A 15836-nucleotide genomic window follows, 5' to 3' on the forward strand; every position below is an offset into this window, starting at 1 on the left:
TTCGCAGACTGACATGAAAAATGGGAAACTCTGGTTCGTTGCATAATCTCGCCCACGAAGAGCATTATCCGCCGGCATGGGTTCAGTCGATGCCACGCGATGCCTACCATCATCGTCAGTCGTCGGCGCATTTTCCGCATCATCAAGTCAAAGTTTTGCCCGAGTTGGCGGGCGGTCCCAAACTTCGTCCCACAAATAACGGGCAAATTTTGCAACAAGGCGGCACAATTAGCATCAAAAATCAAGGACTTCAGAGATCGCGGAGTGTTTCGGCGCCGCATCATTACGAACAAACGAAGCAAATGTCGACGTTTCAACCGCAATTTTTGAAAGCGCGATCACAGACACAGATTAATTTCATTCCGAGAGACTCGCCAACGCGAGATTTGAACAAACGTTTTGGGTCAGAGTCAGATATTCGGGAGAAATTGGCGAAAGAACAGCAGGAAACGCCGCCCAAATTGCCGCCAAAGCAGAATAAGAAACGACGAGCTCCTGATGTGCCAAATGCTAAGGTGAAAGAAATTTAATTTTAATTATATTTTTAAAAAAAATTGAAAAAATTATATTTTTTTCATTTTTTTCAAATTTAAATTTTCATTGAGAAATTAAATTTTAATTAATTTTTTGAATTAATATTTTTAATAATTTTTTCTTAAATTAATATTTTTAATAATTATTTTTTTTAAATTAATATTTTTGAATTTTAAAAAGAAAATATTTTTTAGAAGAAATTTAAAAATTTGATATTTTTTTAAATTAATATTTTTAATATTTTTTTCTAAAATTAATATTTTTAATAATTTTTTTTTAAATTAATATTTTTAATAATAATTTTTTTTAAATTAATATTTTTAATAATTTTTTTTTTAAATTAATATTTTTAATAATTATTTTTTAAAATTAATATTTTTCATATCTAATTAATTTTTTTTGAATTTTTTTTAAATTTTATTAATTTTATTTCTAAATTTTACCTTCAGATTCCTGTTCCTGTCTCTACAAGTTCCGTGAAATCAAGTCAAAATGGTTCAGCAGGTCGTAACGATGGCGTCAACCGCAAGCTGCGTCTCTTCAAAACAAAGGCTGAAATGAAAAAAGCTCAAGAAAACAACAACAACAAACAGTTACCACAAGAATCTTCCGACAACAGACCCAAAAGCTCTTACTTGCCTTCCGCATCCCGCAAATCGTCTCAAGAGTCCCCCGAGAGCCATAACAATTCGCATTTCGTGAGATCAACAAATCAAACCGCCTCCAAACCTGATTGGAAAAAAAGTGTTCCCAAAATCCCGAGCATCCCGCTGTTCCGTCGCGAAAAATCCTTCGACATCAGCTTGATGAGCGAGATGAACAAACGTCGCGAATTGTCTGAACAAAAGAATCGCGGCGCAATTTCACCTCCAACGCAACGTCGAAGCATCGGAGGTCGCATGGAAGACAGAAAGTTACCGAAAATTCCTGTTCCTCCGAAGATGGCAACAGAAAAACGAGCGGAAAGTAAACCTCCCGTCGTGAAATCTTACGTTCGGAAGCAAATCCAACCGATTTCGACGAAAAAAGATGATTTCCATGAAGAATTGTTGCGAGCGACAAAAAGACGTTCGTTAGTTTTGGACAAAGAACCGAAGGAAGAGACTTTTAAGAAGACCAGTAGTCCCGTGAAAGCTGAAATTGTGAAAAAAGAAGCATCTCCGACGAAGTTGCTACCAACAATTCCGAGCAAAAAATCCGTGTCGCCCGATAAAATTGTCATAAATGTCAAAGAAACGCCCGTTCGAGCAGTTACAGAGTCTCCGGATCGTGGTTCGGGTCCCAAAAGCTTCTATTTTGGGGGCGGGGTACCTTGCGAAGAAAAAATTCTTGAATCAGAAACCATTGAAGAAGATGTCGATCGTGAACAAATGGAGCTCATTGATCGTTTCGCGGAAAGTTTGCTCGCTATGAAGCACCAAAAATGCGCCATCTCGTCAGAATCCGCGCTTTCCTCCGACAACGAAGATTGTGACATAAGAAAACACGATTCAACGTTGCTTCAAGAGATAAATTTGCAACTTCGACCAACTTTGCCCCGAAAACAGTTTGAAATCCCTCGTTTTAGTCCCGCTGCTGCTTGGAGACTCCTCGCCGTCGAAGATGACAAACGCGATGACACCCTCGAATGGCTCAATAACGTCGAAAAGGCAAATAATTCGCAAATTATCGAAATCCGGCATGACGAAGCGGATCGCGGCGAGGAACGAATCGAACGAATTTACCGCGAACCCGTTCAAGGAGTTCAAACCGACAACAAAAGTGGCGATTCGGGCATTTCGGGAGATGCTGGTTTGGGTCCTGATCGTCTTACGGAGTCGCCGCGACGAAAAAAAGCTCTTTCCGGTGCATGGACCCCGCAACAAGATCTCGGCGAAGAAAGCAGTACCGATGACGATCCCGAGGAATCGATCAAACAACATCAAATTACGACGTATCATCATCGAGAGGGACACGTTTTTAGCTTGACACTGCCGCGAGACACACATACACCAACATTTAGTGACAAATCCGAAAAGCAGTCAAAGACAAAGATCCAAACGACGTACGAGGATGTGGATAATTTCAACACAATGCCAGTTATAGCATCAGATAATTGGTTTTTGAGTCGGTCCATTTCGACGCCAATTCCATTGGAAGCGCCCAAACAAATCGCGAATTCGTATCGGAATAGCGGCAATTTGGATAGATTGGAAGAAACGACGAAACCTGTGGATAATCACGAGACAATTAGTTATTTGACGAGTGGGAAGCACAAAATGTATCTGCCGAATAAGGAGGGATACAGTTTGCCAATTGTGGTGCCAAGTACGAGTTACGAAGATGAGATACAAGTGACGAAGATTCAACGTGCTCCGAGTTCGCCGAGGGAATTTAGTCCGAATAAGAGTGATGGGAGCGATGAAAAACGACCTGTAAGTAAATTTTTATTAAAAAAAACATTAAAGAAAATTATCTAAAAAAAAAAAATTAACGAAAAAAAAAAATTTTTTTATTGTGAAAATAATTTGCATTTAACTTTTTTTTTTTAATTCAATGATCAAATTTAATATTCCTCAAAAAAAAAAATTATTTTTTAGATTTAAACATTTTTTTAATTAATTTAATTTAACATTTATTAATTTTTCATATTTAAAAATTTTTTCAAATTAATTAAATTTGATGTTCATCGAAAAAAAAAATTTTTTTTCAAATTTTTCTGATCTTAATTTTTTTTTAAATTAATTTAAATAAATATTCATTAATTTTTTTTTTATTAATTTAATTTAATATTCATTGAAAATTTTTTTTTCTTATTTTTTAGATCTAAACATTTTTATTTTAAAATTAATTTAATTTAAAATTAATATTCATCGAAAAATAATTATTTTTTTTATTTAAAATTTTTTTAATTTAATTTTCATTGAAATTTTTTTTTGTTTTAAATTTTTATGATCCAAATTTTTTTTTTATTAATTTAATTTAATATTCATTGAATTCTTTGTTTTTAATTTTTCATATTTTATCTTTTAAATTAATTTTAAACTTACTATTCATCAAATAAAAATTTTTTTCAATATTTAATTTTCTTAATTTTTTTTTAATAATATTAATATTCATCAATTTTTATTTTTTAGAATTTTTTAACTTTTTTTTTATTTTTTAATTTTTTTTACTTTTTGTGTCAGCGTGTCAGTCAAAAATTTAAGAAAATATATAATTTTTTCAATTTCGGATGTTTTCAAGCCAACTTTCTTATTATTTTGAGCATTGAATTCGAAAAAAAAATTATTGTTTATTAATTTCATCTAAAATTTTAAAAATCTTATCTTACTATTTTTTTAGATTTTTAAAAGGCAAAATTAATAATAAATTTAAAAAATTTTTCAGGAGTTACCGATAAAAGTATCAAAAAGTAAGGGAAAATTCACATTCCAAAGCACCGTTCGCCAAGTACAACGCCGAAAAATTGCTGAAAAGCTCTCTAAAGAAGCAGAGGAGATGGAAGCGCAACGTTTGAGTGAACTTGAAGTCATGCGAAAGTAAGAAAAAAATTTTTTTCAACTTTTTTCAAGTTTAAAACTTTAAATTTTTAGGGTTGAAGAAGAATTCCAACGAAAACGAGCACGAGAAAAGGCAAATATCCGTCATCAGTTGCAACTTTTCACTCAAGAGGAGTCTCAACAGAATTTCACAAGCCTCCCCGTTGATTGGGATCCTGACACGGTAATTTTTTAAAACCTACAAGGCGTCTCCATTTCAATTTTTCATTAAAAAATTCAATTTTTAGAGACGTTCTGAGCCTGAAGGAGCAAGCCCGATTCCGGAACATTCGCCGACAGGACTGCGAAACACAGGAACGTACAAAAAGAAGTAAGTAACAGACTTGAAGGGCACAAAAAACGAACACAAGACAACTTTTCGAGACAAATACAGACAAAAAAAAGTGGGAAAAAAGTTATTAAAAAGTTTTCTCGTAATATTTTTAGCTCGAAAACAGAACTTACACGCATAAACAGCAACGAAACTTTCATTGACACAAAAACGCCATACATTTCTAGAATAATTGAACAAAAAAGTGGTAACCGCTTCGACGCAACAACAGCGAACAACAACAAAAACAAGGCAGTGGTCGACGTAAGTTGCCCTCTAAATGGCATTTAAATCGTAATTTGCACCACTTGTCATTCATATTTTCACGTTTTTTCACCATCATGACGCTCTTTTTCATTCACACATTGCACGAAAGTTCAAAAAACCCAAAAAAAACACCTTTGATTAATTTTTTTTTCGTAAATTTCGTTTCAGATTCAGCCATATCAGCAACGAACACTCCTTGGCGAACGACACCATCAATCTTCCGTCGTCGTCTCATCTGGCAGCAATTCGACATCCACACTAATTCCGGCGGGAAATCAATTTACTCGTGGTCATACATATCGCAGCAGCTCCGATAACAACAACAACAACTCATCCGAGATATCCGAGAAAAATTATCATATTTCATCATCGACGATGGCGACGAACAGCAGACACTTTGAGTCGTTAATGACATCTACACATCATCATGTAACGACGTCATACGACAAAATTTTTCAATAAATGGAAATTACTTTGCGATACATGAGACGGGGGGAGCAGAAATGTAGAGCAAAATTGTGACGCGACAGTTTTTATTGTGTTTTATTTTATTAGCTAGTCATCAAAGTTAATTAATGAAATTATTTTCTGAACTTGAGAGAAAAGATTGGAAATTATTCCTTATTTTTTTATTGAAAAAAGTTAGTTTAAGAGGAAAATAGGCAAGAAGTTGACAGAGTATCGTTAGAATGGAAATTTTTTTCAAGTTTTATCATTTATCTTACATGTTAATTGAAAGTCAAAAGAATTTTCAAGCAAAATTAAAAACAAATTTTTTCTTAATTTTTTTATAATTCAAAAAATTTTAAAAATTCGTATAAGAAAAGTTGAAAATTGCTCTAAAAATTTGGGTTAAGACTTCATCAGAGTAAAGTTAAGAAAATTTTTTAAATAATTTTTTTTTTTTTATTTTTTAAAAATTTTAATTATTTTTTTTTTCACTAAAAATTTATTTAAAAATTAAAAGAAATGAAGTACTAAAAAAATAATTTGAAAATTTAAAAAAATAATTTTCAAAAATTTTTAATAATTATTTAAAATTTTTATTAATTATTTAAAATTTAATGAACAGTTAAAAGTAAAGAAAAATAAAAAATAAATATATTTTTTAATTTAAATAAAGATTTTTCAAAAATTTATTACATTTTATTTTAATTTAATTTATTTTTTATTTTAATTTTTTTTTTTTAATTTAAAAATTGAAAAATAAAAATTAATTAAATTTTATTTCTTTTAATTTCTTAATTTCTTTTTTCCAAAAAAATATGCTAAATTTTAAAATTTTAAAGTTAAAAAAAGGCTCTAAAATTTTTTTTAATTTTTTTAAATATTTTTTTTTAATTTAAAAATAAAAAATTTGAGAAATATTTTTTAAAATTGGCAAAAAAAAAATTATTTTTTTTACATTTCTCTATTATGATTAATTATTTTTTTTAATTAAAAAAAATAAGTTTAATTACTAAATGTTTTTTTTTCAAAATTTTTCAAAGAGGCTCTAAAAATTTGGATTAAAATTTGATAAATGTGAACCTAAAAATTTAATAATTTTTTTAAAAAATATTTTTCAAAATATTTATTTAATTTTTTTTCAAACATATTTTTTTTATTTAAAAATAAAAATTAGAAAAATATTTAAAAAATTCTTTACTTTTAATTTTTAATTTTTTTGTTCCTTAATTAATTTTTTTTTATGTTTAATTTTTTTCTTTAAAAAATAAAAAATATCGAATATTTTTTTTTTTAATTTTAAAACGTAAAAAAAAAATCATTGAAAAAAATGTCATTGAACCAACAACTCCAAGTCAGACGCATTTTTTTTATAAAAAATTAAAACGAATGCAATTTTCCAAGAAACGAAAAATATTTACTCTGCATCAACATCTTGCCTCAAAGCATGAAACGAAAGTAATTTATCTCTTGTAACCCCTTTAAAGATGTCATTAACATTCGTCAGCATCTTCCATTGATTACCATTTGTCGCGTCATTTGTTATAAAAATTCATTTATTATGTTCTTAGACAAAACAAAAAAAAAAACAAATTTTTATTATATTGTACAGACAAAAGACCTATAAACATTGTTTTTAATATTATTTTATCGATTTATGATTTTTTTTGTATATTTTTACTTGAATTTTGTATAAATAGAGCAGTTATTAATATAAATAAACACTTTTTGTTTGTTTTCTTTATTAATTAATGAATTTGATATCTGGAGGCTAATTTATTCTAATTAGGGGAGTGTGGATGGAACAAAAAGCGTGGATGTCAAAAACAAGATTTCGAGTGTCGAAGCAATTTCCGCCCACAGAGCATTTCCGCAGGGATAATTTGTGTTTGCGCACACATTTATTTTTCGCAAATATCAATCACTTGTCGTTACTTGCGTCAATTTTGCACGCCATGTGTGTCAATAACTCTCGTACGAGGCGAAAATTTCCCGAGAAAGTATATTTGTCCTCGGCAAACATGGCAAACCGCATACAAATGACAACTCGGACTGTCTTCTTGTGTGCGAAAGTCATCAGAAAGTTATGATTATGATTGACTGACATCGTTTCATCATCATCTCCGTGCGACACACAGCAGAAGTAGTCGCAAATTAGTAGCTATTTATAGCTCATGTCTTACTTTTGCTCCGTTATTTTAAGGAAAACTGGTCAATTTGACGCCATTCAAGCCGATTTTCAAGAAGAAGCAAAGGGTTTGTCTGACGATGGGACAAAAAAAAAGATGTTTGTCGATGATGACGATGGGATATTTGCATATGGTCAAATAATGTGTGTTTTTTCAGGAAATTTGAGGCAAAAAAGGTTTATTCGATTTCAAGGGTAAGTGTGAGAAAGGACAAACAAAAACGAATGTTAAAAGGCAAGTTAATGTATTTTTCGTTTTTTTTTTGTGTGTCTGTTAAGGTCATGTTAAGGTGTTGTTGTTATCGGGTTCTGTTATCAGATGTCGTCAGTACAATAGAATTTATGTAGATTCGTATCAAGTTAAAGATTTTTTTAGATAAATTTTTAAGGAAAAAAAAATTTTTTTCGATTAAAAAATTAAATTTTTTTATAAAATTTCCTAAACTTTATTTTCAAACAAATATTTATATTTAATTTTATTTCAGATAGAAGAAATCTTTTAATACTTTTGATACAAAGAGAATATTTCAAATACTTGAGGAATATATGAAATCACTTACAAAGATTGTATCTTATGATGAAGATGACAAAAGAAGGAGAGCAACAAAAGAACATACAACTTTAACTTTTAAAAGTTACTTGAGCAGGTTAAGACAGGTCTTTCTCTATGAAAACTTTAACATATGAGTTTCTGAAAAATTAATTCCTTAAGTCTTGTGAAAAATTTTTGATCCTGAGCTCTACAAAAATTATTTTTTTTATTTAATTATTCTTTTTTTTAATTTTTTTAATTATTATTTATTTTTAGTTTTTTGAAAAATACGGATTTGATGTGATAAAATATTTGAACATAACATTTTTAATGACTTGACTCTTCATAAAAATAAATGAAGAAAATAAAATCTCAATTAGGTACAACAAAAATATTGATATTCTCGAAAATTTTATACAATTATGAATTTTTAATATAAGGCGAATAAAATTATTTTTTTCATTTTTGTCCCATAACAATTTTCATGATGGGGTGAAAAAAATTGAATAAAACAATTATTAAAATATGAAAATTTAATTATTAAATATTTTTTAACTTATTTTTATTTATTTTTTTCAGTTTCAATTTTTTGGCAGTTTTGATTATTAAAATATGAAAATTTAATTATTAAATATTTTTTAACTTATTTTTATTTATTTTTTTCAGTTTCAATTTTTTGGCAGTTTTGAGTTATAAAATGATTAAAAATGATAAATTAGAACCCTCTGATAAATTTTTATCCATTTGGAGCAATATTTGACAAAAATAGCTTTGACACAGTTTTTTTGCTCTTGATTTAGTTTTTAAAACAAAACTATGTCAAAGAAAAAATTTTTTTTCAGTTTCAATTTTTTGGCAGTTTTGAGTTATAAAATGATTAAAAATGATAAATTAGAACCCTCTGATAAATTTTTATCCATTTGGAGCAATATTTGACAAAAATAGCTTTGACACAGTTTTTGACACAGTTTTTTTGCTCTTGATTTAGTTTTTAAAACAAAACTATGTCAAAGAAAAAATTTTTTTTCAGTTTCAATTTTTTGGCAGTTTTGAGTTATAAAATGATTAAAAATGATAAATTAGAACCCTCTGATAAATTTTTATCCATTTGGAGCAAGATTTGACAAAAATAGCTTTGACACAGTTTTTGACACAGTTTTTTTGTTCTTGATTTAGTTTTCAAAACAAAACTATGTCAAAGAAAAATTTTTTTTTCAGTTTCAATTTTTTGGCAGTTTTGAGTTATAAAATGATTAAAAATGATAAATTAGAACCCTCTGATAAATTTTTATCCATTTGGAGCAATATTTGACAAAAATAGCTTTTACACAGTTTTTTTGCTCTTGATTTAGTTTTTAAAACAAAACTATGTCAAAGAAAAAATTTTTTTTCAGTTTCAATTTTTTGGCAGTTTTGAGTTATAAAATGATTAAAAATGATAAATTAGAACCCTCTGATAAATTTTTATCCATTTGGAGCAAGATTTGACAAAAATAGCTTTGACACAGTTTTTGACACAGTTTTTTTGCTCTTGATTTAGTTTTTAAAACAAAACTATGTCAAAGAAAAAATTTTTTTTCAGTTTCAATTTTTTGGCAGTTTTGAGTTATAAAATGATTAAAAATGATAAATTAGACCCTCTGATAAATTTTTATCCATTTGGAGCAAGATTTGACAAAAATAGCTTTGACACAGTTTTTGACACAGTTTTTTTGCTCTTGATTTAGTTTTTAAAACAAAACTATGTCAAAGAAAAAATTTTTTTTCAGTTTCAATTTTTTGGCAGTTTTGAGTTATAAAATGATTAAAAATGATAAATTAGAACCCTCTGATAAATTTTTATCCATTTGGAGCAAGATTTGACAAAAATAGCTTTGACACAGTTTTTGACACAGTTTTTTTGCTCTTGATTTAGTTTTTAAAACAAAACTATGTCAAAGAAAAAATTTTTTTTCAGTTTCAATTTTTTGGCAGTTTTGAGTTATAAAATGATTAAAAATGATAAATTAGAACCCTCTGATAAATTTTTATCCATTTGGAGCAAGATTTGACAAAAATAGCTTTGACACAGTTTTTGACACAGTTTTTTTGCTCTTGATTTAGTTTTTAAAACAAAACTATGTCAAAGAAAAAATTTTTTTTCAGTTTCAATTTTTTGGCAGTTTTGAGTTATAAAATGATTAAAAATGATAAATTAGAACCCTCTGATAAATTTTTATCCATTTGGAGCAATATTTGACAAAAATAGCTTTGACACAGTTTTTGACACAGTTTTTTTGCTCTTGATTTAGTTTTTAAAACAAAACTATGTCAAAGAAAAAATTTTTTTTCAGTTTCAATTTTTTGGCAGTTTTGAGTTATAAAATGATTAAAAATGATAAATTAGAACCCTCTGATAAATTTTTATCCATTTGGAGCAAGATTTGACAAAAATAGCTTTGACACAGTTTTTGACACAGTTTTTTTGTTCTTGATTTAGTTTTTAAAACAAAACTATGTCAAAGAAAAAATTTTTTTTCAGTTTCAATTTTTTGGCAGTTTTGAGTTATAAAATGATTAAAAATGATAAATTAGAACCCTCTGATAAATTTTTATCCATTTGGAGCAAGATTTGACAAAAATAGCTTTGACACAGTTTTTTTGCTCTTGATTTAGTTTTTAAAACACAGTTTTTTTGTTCTTGATTTAGTTTTTAAAACAAAACTATGTCAAAGAAAAAATTTTTTTTCAGTTTCAATTTTTTGGCAGTTTTGAGTTATAAAATGATTAAAAATGATAAATTAGAACCCTCTGATAAATTTTTATCCATTTGGAGCAATATTTGACAAAAATAGCTTTGACACAGTTTTTGACACAGTTTTTTTGCTCTTGATTTAGTTTTTAAAACAAAACTATGTCAAAGAAAAAATTTTTTTTCAGTTTCAATTTTTTGGCAGTTTTGAGTTATAAAATGGTTAAAAATGATAAATGGAGCGAAGAAGTGAGAAATTTCAATGAAGTGTGAAATTTTTAAAAATAAAAAAAATAAAAATTTTTATAAAAAATGTTTAAAATATTTTTATTTTAATTTAATTTTTTTTAATAAAATCGGATGGGGCAAAAATGAAAATATTAATTTTGTTAGCCTAATAAGCTTAGAATACATTAAAAACGGAAAATTGTTACCTCATGAAATCTGTTTTAATTTTGGAATTCTTCGTAGGTGACTTTTGCGTAGGATATCAAGCTCGAAACAAAATATCAATATTTCACATTTGATAAAATTTTAAAGAATGAAAGTCTTTTGTATCGAAAATCTTTGTTTTACGACTTTCTATTGTCTCGTCCCTCATCATCCTCAAATTTAAAGCATTAAAAGCAATAATTGCGCCAAAACGATACTTTTGCCAACATACGTCGCAGCTTCCGAACAAAAGCATCACACAAATAATTAATTTCATCACATGAGGTCCTTTTGTATAATTTTCCATTCAATTCGTGCAATAGATACCTTGGATGGTGCAAACAACGCGCTCGAAGGAAAATTGATTGAAACTTCCTGTGAGAATTGTCGTTGCGCTGCACGCACCGTCGCCGCACGACTCCTAATGGCAAAGGATTATTATTTATTGCTGTTTGGGCGACGAATCGTGGTTTGGGACGCAAAGTTGTTAATTAAAGTGATTCCGAGCAACAACTAATGTTCATTGCGTACCCAAGGGCGAAGATGTCGCACTATTTGCGGTTACATCCGTAACTGCTGCGGTTTCGAATTTATCTTCCAACGTTGCCTTTTATTGCAAAAGACATCAAAAGCAAACCCATTTGCGGAATAAATAAAAAAGACAACCAAAAATTTGATACACTTAACCCGTAACGGAGACATAAACACACAAATCAACTTTTTTTTTCGAGTCATATGCAGCTCATAAATTTTATCTAATTCCACAGAGAAATTGCGTATATGACTCTTTTTTGAAATGACATTTGGAAGGCATTACAATCGTCGTCGTCGTCGTCGAAAAAGCGGCAAACATTGGAAATTTACACAAAAACACGAGATGTACGGGAGAAATTTCGAGAGAGAGAGAGAAAGTTTTTACGGTACGTGAATGAAATAGAGAGACAAAGTTCGTCTGAAATTGAATGAATGGAACAAAGTTTGTTTGTTACATGAAGATAGGTATAGAGGAATAAACGCCCAAAAGATAAATGCCCAAAAATAATAAAAAATGTTTTTTTTTTTAATAAAAAATTTATTTTTATGTGTCTTATGAACTTTAGAATGAATATTTATTCAATTTTAGGCTTAAAACTGATCAAAAAGTGGCTTGTTAAATTTATCAGAGTTTGAACCTCCAAACTCTGATTTTTTTGTTACGTCAAATATCGACCCAATATGAACAGAAATGAACTTTAGAATGAATATTTATTCAATTTTAGGCTTAAAACTGATCAAAAAGTGGCTTGTTAAATTTATCAGAGTTTGTACTTCCAAACGCTGATTTTTTTGTTACGTCAAATATCGACCCAATATGAACAGAAATGAACTTTAGAATGAATATTTATTCAATTTTAGGCTTAAAACTGATCAAAAAGTGGCTTGTTAAATTTATCAGAGTTTGAACTTCCAAACTCTGATTTTTTTGTTACGTCAAATATCGACCCAATATGAACAGAAATGAACTTTAGAATGAATATTTATTCAATTTTAGGCTTAAAACTGATCAAAAAGTGACTTGTTAAATTTATCAGAGTTTTATCAGAGTTTGTACTTCCAAACTCTGATTTTTTTGTTACGTCAAATATCGACCCAATATGAACAGAAATGAACTTTAGAATGAATATTTATTCAATTTTAGGCTTAAAACTGATCGAAAAGTGGCTTGTTAAATTTATCAGAGTTTGTACTTCCAAACGCTGATTTTTTTGTTACGTCAAATATCGACCCAATATGAACAGAAATGAACTTTAGAATGAATATTTATTCAATTTTAGGCTTAAAAGTGATCAAAAAGTGACTTGTTAAAAAAATCAGCGTTTGAACTTCAAAACGCTGATTTTTTTGTTTCGTCAAATATCGACCCAATATGAACAGAAATGAACTTTAGAATGAATATTTAATCAATTTTAGACTTAAAACTGGTCAAAAATGACTTGTTAAAAAAAATCAGCGTTTGAACTTCCAAACGCTTTTTGTTACGTCAAATTTTTTTGTAATATCGACCCAATATGCACAGAAATGAACTTTAGAATGGATATTTATTCAATTTTAGGCTTAAAACTGGTCAAAAAATGACTTGTTAAAAAAATCAGAGTTTGAACTTCAAATCGCTGATTTTTTTGTTACGTCAAATATCGACCCAATATGAACAGAAATGAACTTTAGAATGAATATTTATTCAATTTTAGGCTTAAAAGTGATCAAAAAATGACTTGTAAAAAAATCAGAGTTTGAACTTCCAAACTCTGATTTTTTTGTTACGTCAAATATCGACCCAATATGAACAGAAATGAACTTTAGAATGAATATTTATTCAATTTTAGGCTTAAAAGTGATCAAAAAATGACTTGTAAAAAAAATCAGAGTTTTTACTTCCAAACGCTGATTTTTTTGTTACGTCAAATATCGACCCAATATGAACAGAAATGAACTTTAGAATGAATATTTATTCAATTTTAGGCTTAAAAGTGATCAAAAAATGACTTGTAAAATTTAAATCAGCTTTTTAAATTTTAGGCTTAAAAGTGATCAAAAAATGACATGTAAAAAAATCATCGTTTTTATTTCCAAACGCTGATTTTTTTGTTTCGTCAAATATCGACCCAATATGAACAGAAATGAACTTTAGAATGAATATTTATTCAATTTTAGGCTTAAAAGTGATCAAAAAATGACTTGTAAAAAAATCAGCGTTTTTACTTCCAAACGCTGATTTTTTTGTTACGTCAAATATCGACCCAATATGAACAGAAATGAACTTTAGAATGAATATTTATTCAATTTTAGGCTTAAAAGTGATCAAAAAATGACTGGCAAAAAAATCAGCGTTTTTACTTCCAAACGCTGATTTTTTTGTTACGTCAAATATCGACCCAATATGAACAGAAATGAACTTTAGAATGAATATTTATTCAATTTTAGGCTTAAAACTGATCGAAAAGTGACATGTTAAATTTATCAGCGTTTGTACTTCCAAACGCTGATTTTTTTGTTACGTCAAATATCGACCCAATATGAACAGAAATGAACTTTAGAATGAATATTTATTCAATTTTAGGCTTAAAAGTGATCAAAAAATGACTTGTTAAAAAAATCAGCGTTTTTACTACCAAATGCTGATTTTTTTGTTCCATCAAATATCGACCCAATATGAACAGAAATCAACTTTAGAATGAATATTTATTCAATTTTAGCATTGAAATTGGTCAAAAAGTGACTTGTTCAATTTATCAGCGTTTTTACTTCCAAACGCTGATTTTTTTGTTTCGTCAAATATCGACCCAATATGAACAGAAATGAACTTTAGAATGAATATTTATTCAATTTTAGGCTTAAAAGTGATCAAAAAATGACTTGCAAAAAAAAAATCAGCGTTTTTACTTCCAAACGCTGATTTTTTTGTTTCGTCAAATATCGACCCAATATGAACAGAAATGAACTTTAGAATGAATATTTATTCAATTTTAGGCTTAAAAGTGATCAAAAAATGACATGTAAAAAAATCAGCGTTTTTACTTCCAAACGCTGATTTTTTTGTTTCGTCAAATATCGACCCAATATGAACAGAAATGAACTTTAGAATGAATATTTATTCAATTTTAGGCTTAAAACTGATCAAAAAATGACTTGTAAAAAAATCAGCGTTTGAACTTCCAAACGCTGATTTTTTTGTTTCGTCAAATATCGACCCAATATGAACAGAAATGAACTTTAGAATGAATATTTATTCAATTTTAGGCTTAAAAGTGATCAAAAAATGACTTGTTAAATTTATCAGCGTTTGAACTTCCAAACGCTGATTTTTTTGTTACGTCAAATATCGACCCAATATGAACAGAAATGAACTTTAGAATGAATATTTATTCAATTTTAGGCTTAAAACTGATCAAAAAGTGACTTGTTAAATTTATCAGCGTTTGAACTTCCAAACGCTGATTTTTTTGTTACGTCAAATATCGACCCAATATGAACAGAAATGAACTTTAGAATGAATATTTATTCAATTTTAGGCATAAAATTGGTCAAAAAGTGGCTTGTTAAATTTATCAGCGTTTGTACTTCCAAACGCTGATTTTTTTGTTACGTCAAATATCGACCCAATATGAACAGAAATGAACTTTAGAATGAATATTTATTCAATTTTAGGCTTAAAAAATAAAAAATAATAATAAAAATTAATTAAAAACTTAAAAATTGAATATTTTTCATAAAACAGGATACCATATGGAGAAAGTTTCTCCTTTCAAATGATTGCTGAGGGAATTAAAAACTATTACAAATCACTCTTTGTATGAAGAAAAATCTCCTACGCCGTATCTCGAAGCGAAACAAAATAAAATAATAATCATGTCATAAAATAAAATAAAAATTAATCTCAAATTTAATCTTCCATAACATTTAACATGCATTTATTATCACTCCATTTCTCACATATGTTATCGCAGGGAACAGCCAATATTTTCCAAGTTTATCTTTTCCATTCAATTACTTGTACAACACCCGACTAACTCTCCTTCGACTAATAAAGACAAATTCTTCTTCGTTTTCATCTTCTTGTTCGGCTTCTCGACACTTAATCCGTGTCACAATAAGTTGATGCGAGTAAAGTGTAGTTAAAACATCAGGTTTGAAATATTAACTGGGCGTTACCTCTACCCACGTCGCTCTGTACGACGACGTCATTGTAATGCATTTTCCACTCTCGGAAAATTTATTTTGCTCTCTCTCGAGTTTTTCTCTCTCTCGGCACGGGATGTACGTGTTGGATGGAAAATATATCAAAAAGAACGTGCAGCGCGACGATTTTCTCATTC

The sequence above is a fragment of the Culicoides brevitarsis genome, chromosome 3, assembly GCF_036172545.1.
Source record: "Culicoides brevitarsis isolate CSIRO-B50_1 chromosome 3, AGI_CSIRO_Cbre_v1, whole genome shotgun sequence".
NCBI lineage: Eukaryota > Metazoa > Arthropoda > Insecta > Diptera > Ceratopogonidae > Culicoides > Culicoides brevitarsis.